The following is a 5215-nucleotide window of genomic DNA, read 5'->3' as shown; positions in this document are numbered from 1 at the left end:
AGGAATGATAATCATAACTATCTCTTAGATTCTTGGGATTGGATGTGCTATCAGGTGAAAGACCCTTATATACTTTATTTATTTTAAAATATTTAGTTAGTTAGTTAGTTAGTTAGTTTGCTTGTGCCAGGTCTTAGTTGTGGCATGTGGACTTCTTAGTTGTGGCATGTGGACTCTTAGTTGCGGCATGCATGCGGGATCTAGTTCCCAAACCAGGGATTGAATCCAGGCCCCCTGCATTGGGAGTGCAGAGTATTACCCACTGGACCACCAGGGAAGTCCCTATGTACTTTAAAGCACTATGTGAATGTTGGTTATTGTTTAACACTATTATTTTTCACCAGCACCTAATTAGTTACCGGATTATCTCTAACCTCACTAGAGTATAATCTCCACAAGGGCCAGAGCCAGCACCTCCCTGTTCATTGCTGTGTCTTTGGTGCCCAGCACTGAGCCTGGCTTATCTCAGGCCCTCAAAAAATATTTGCTGGCCAAATAAATGGATAAATGAAGTTGGCTGAATGACTGTATGAATGAACTCTATTCACTTAGCGGAGCACTGAGGCCAAATCAGGTTGATGGGTAGAGGGAGAAAGGGAAAAGGGGGTGGAGGCAGAGGAGGAAGGGGGTGCTCCCTGGGCTGCTCCACTCTGCTGTGTTGGGGAGGGTGGGTGAAGAAAGGCAGGAGAAATGACAAAAAAAAAAAAAAAATGTGGGGCCATGAGAACAAGGCCACACAATTCTGCTGGGTGCCTTGCAGGTGGCCTCTCCAGATAAGCCCTCTCCCTGGTCAGTGCCCACCTCCACCTCTCACAGCTCCTGCCCTGCCAGCAAGTGGGGAAAGGGATGAGAAAAGGACTGACTGAAAGCCAGGCCATTGTGGTTTGTTTACCAATACCACAGTCCTCCTGGGTCATGATACAGCCAGCAGCATCTGACCCAGCTAAATATATCTCCTCTGCTGGCCTGGACCACACAGCCAGCTCCTGAAGGCCAGGGACCACCCGCTCTTCCCTCTGGCTCGGGCCCTGGGCCTCCTCCTGACCTTTGAGCTCTGTGTCCCCAGGGAGCCAATGGCTAATCAGGTCCCAAACCAAATGCAATTGCTGGCTGAACCCAGGAGGACAGTTTCATTTGGACAGACTCAGGGGACTTAGGGGGGAAAAGTCCAAAATTTCCAGCAATAGGAAACCAAATGGCCCATCTCCCTTCCATGGCATATTTGAGTAATTATGAATGTTTAGGAAGAATATTTATTAATGTTCAGAAAACATTTTACTCTTTTTACAGTATTCCTTAACATTAGTGTTTAAGTGAAAAAAAAAAGCATACAAAGTTAGACACATAGTATGAATACAATCATGTATTTAAAAGGCATAGAAATATGTCTGGAAGGAATTACCAGAAACTGTCAACACAGTTTGCCTCCCAGGAGGGGAACTGGGGGCCAGGGGAGGGGATGGAAGAGAGACTTTTTATTCTTATGCCCTTCTGTATGTTTTTGATTTTGAACTGTGAAAATTTATTACTTATTCATAAGTCAGTCAAATATATAATAAAATGCAGATCTGAAAAAGAAAAGGCCTGGGCACAAAAAGGCTCTGGACATCCCCTCAGAGGTTAAGAGCACTGATTTGGGTGGTGGGCCATGCAGGATGCTCCCTTTTCTACCCAGAGTTAAAGCTGGCCCCAGGCCCAGGTAAACCGGAACACCAGGCTTGCAAACTGGAGCAGATATTGATGCTCAGAAAAGACATACCTGCCTTAAAATATCTCTCCATAGTGTCTGAAATTCCAGTCCATGCCCTTCCCTGAAGTACAGTTTCTCTAAAGTCCCCTTGAAATTATTAAGGTGTATTGGGGGGATGCTACCATTTTATCATGAGAACTGAATTGAAATCTGAAGACACATTGTAAGAAAGCTTTGTTGTGGGAAATATCTTACTTTCTTCTTGCTTCTGAGTGTTTTCCAAATTTCCCTTAAAAGCATACTTCTTGGACTTCCCTGGTGGCACAGTGGTTAAGAATCCGCCTGCCAGTGCAGGGGACACGGGTTCGATCCCTGGTGCGGGAAGATCCCACATGCCATGGAGCAACTAAGCCTGTGAGCCACAGCTACTGAGCCTGCGCTCTACAGCACGCGAGCCACAACTACTGAGCCCGCGTTCTGCAACTACTGAAGCCCACACGCCTAGAGCCCGTGCTACGCAACAAGAGAGGCCACCGCAGTGAGAAGCCTGCGCACTGCAACGAAGAGTAGCCCCCTCTTGCCCCAACTAGAGAAAGCCCGCGTGAAGCAAGAAGACCCAACTCAGCCAAAAAAACCCCCACACTTCTGTTCTTAAAGTGCTTGTTATAATTATATATCAAATAACACATGATCATAGTAGAAAGTTTGGAAAATACAGAATGTTATAAAAAATTAAAATTCATTCATAATTCCTCCATCCAGGAAAGTTTGCATCCTTCTATTCTGCTTTCTTACTACTCTATTAAAAAACCTACATATATACATATGTAGGTAAAAAATGAACTTCAATTATTTTGTGTCCTACTTTTTCACCTAAGATTAAATTGTGAGCATTTTTTCCTATGTCATCAGATATTCTTAAAGGTATGATTTTTAATGTCCACCTAATAGTTCACCATAGTGATGTACAAAATTTATTCAACCAATCCTATATTGTTTCCATTTGGGTTGTTTCCAATTTTTTGCTAGGTTCAGTTATGCTGCCATGAAACCTTTGTTTTAGTTGTGTGTAACAGAAAATCCAGTTCCAGTGGGCTCAAGCCATGGACTTATTGGTGAAACTCAAGTTAGGAGGGGGCTTCCCTGGTGGTGCAGTGGTTGACAGTCCGCCTGCCGATGCAGGGGACATGGGTTCGTGCCCCAGTCTGGGAGGATCCCACGTGCCGTGGAACGGCTGGGCCCGTGAGCCATGGCTGCTGAGCCTGCGCGTCCGGAGCCTGTGCTCCGCAACGGAAGAGGCCACAACAGTGAGAGGCCCGCGTACCACAAAAAAAAAAAAAAAGTTATGAGGAACAGAACGTCTGACAAGGCTCAGTCTGGGCTCCTGCTCCATTACCCAAGGTTCAAAGTTGAGAAGCCTTGCCCTACAGCAAACTTGATTATTCCCTGAAAATAGATCCCTGAAACTAGAGTGGCTGGGTCAAAGGCATGGATATTTCTAAAATTCCTGACACAGATTGTCAGATTGTCCCACACAAGGCCCTAACACTTTACATTCCCACCCTGGATCTGGGTGTGTGAGGCCTAAAGCTTATACAATTTGGGAAAGCCGTTTTTAAGAAAAAGAATACAAAATTAAGCACAAAAGTGAATATTTAGAACAGAAAAAGGAAAAGCTTACAAATACCTCAAAAATCATAAAATAACATTATTATTTATCAAGAGATTGAAACATATGAAACTGCCATATTTGTAGATTAAAAAGCAATTTTATGTTGTTCAACCTAAAACTTTTCCTGTACATTTTTGGCTGCATCTCCTTTTTTTTCTTAACAACTTCACTGAAATATAATTCATGTACCATACGATTCACCTTTTAAAGTGTACAATTCAATGGCTTTTACTACATATTCACAGAGGTATGCAGCTATCACCACAATCAATTTTATAACATTTTTATTAGTCCACAAAGAAACCTCACACCCTTTACTTCTTATTACCCAATCCCCCAACCCTATGCAACCACTAATTTACTTTCTGTCTCTATAGATTTGCCCATTCTGGACATTTCATAATCATATAATACCTGGTCTTTTGGTGTTTGGGTTCTTTCACTTAACATAATGTTTGCAAGCTTCATCCTATTTGTAGCACAAATCAGTACTTCATTTCTTTTTATTGATGAATAGTATTCCATTGTATGGATATACCACATTTTATCTGTCCATTTATCAGTTGATGGACATTTGCATTGTTTCCGCCTTTTGACTCTTGTGAAAACTGCTACGAAGATTCATGTCTAAGTTTTTTTGTAGACATATGTTTTCATTTCTCTTGGGTACACCTGGAAGTGGAATTGCTGGGTCATATTCTTAGGGTTCTCCAGAGATACAAAACCAATAGGAGAAATAGATAGATAGATAGATAGATAGATAGATAGATAGATAGATAGATGATAGATAGGTAGATGATAGATAGATAGAAATAAATTGGTTCATGTGACTGTGGAGGCTGACATGTCCCAAGGTCTGCAGACCTGAAGGATGAGTCTGCAAGCTGGAGAACTAGGAGAGCCAGTGGTGTAGTTTGGTCCAAAGGCTAGCAGGAAGAGCTGCTATTTCAATTCCAGCTTGAAGGCAGGAGAAAGCCAATGTTCCAGTTTGAAGGCAGTCAGGCAGGAGGACTTCTCTCTTACTGGAGGGAGTGTCAGCCATTTTATTCTATTCAGATCTTCAGTTGATGGGAGGAGGCCCACTAGCATTAGGGAGAGCAATCTGCTTTGCTCAGTCTACTGACTTAAGTGTTAATCTGATCCAAAAAACTCACAGAAACACTCAGAATAATGTTTGACCAAATGTCTGGATACTCTGTGGCCCACTTGATACATAAAATTAACCATCACAGTAACAGTATATGTTTAACTTTTTCAGGAACTGCCAAACTGTTTTCCCAGGCACCTGCAGCATTTTACGTTACCACCAGCAATGAATGATTGCAATTTCTCCATATCCTCGTTAACACTTACTATTACCATTTTTTAAAAAATAAATTTATTTATTTAATTTTTGGCTGCATTGGGTCTTCGCTGCTGCTTGCAGGCTTTCTCTAGTTGCTGAGAACAGGGGCTACTCTTTGTTGCGGTGCGCAGGATTCTTACTGTAATGGCTTCTCTTGTTGCAGAGCACGGGCTATAGGCGCGTGGGCTTCAGTAGTTGCAGCACAGGGTCTTCAGTAGTTGTGGCTCGTGGGCTCTAGAGTGCAGGCTCAGTAGTTGTGGCATAAGGGCTTCGTTGCTCCACGGCATGTGGGATCTTCCCGGACCAGGGCTCGAACCCATGTCCCCTGCATTGGCAGGCGGATTCTTAACCACTGTGCCACCAGGGAAGCCCTATTACCATTTTTATTGTAGCCATCCTAGTGGGTGTGAAGGGCTTCAAGAAATAATATTGCAATTTCACTTTCTATAGAAAGAATATAAAGAAAATGTAGTATAGTCTTTTTTTTTTTTTTTTTTTTTTTTTTTTT

This window comes from Lipotes vexillifer, unplaced genomic scaffold (assembly GCF_000442215.2).
Source record: "Lipotes vexillifer unplaced genomic scaffold, Lipotes_vexillifer_v1.1 scaffold408, whole genome shotgun sequence".
Taxonomy (NCBI): domain Eukaryota; kingdom Metazoa; phylum Chordata; class Mammalia; order Artiodactyla; family Lipotidae; genus Lipotes; species Lipotes vexillifer.
Note: the sequence above shows the minus strand (reverse complement) of the source record.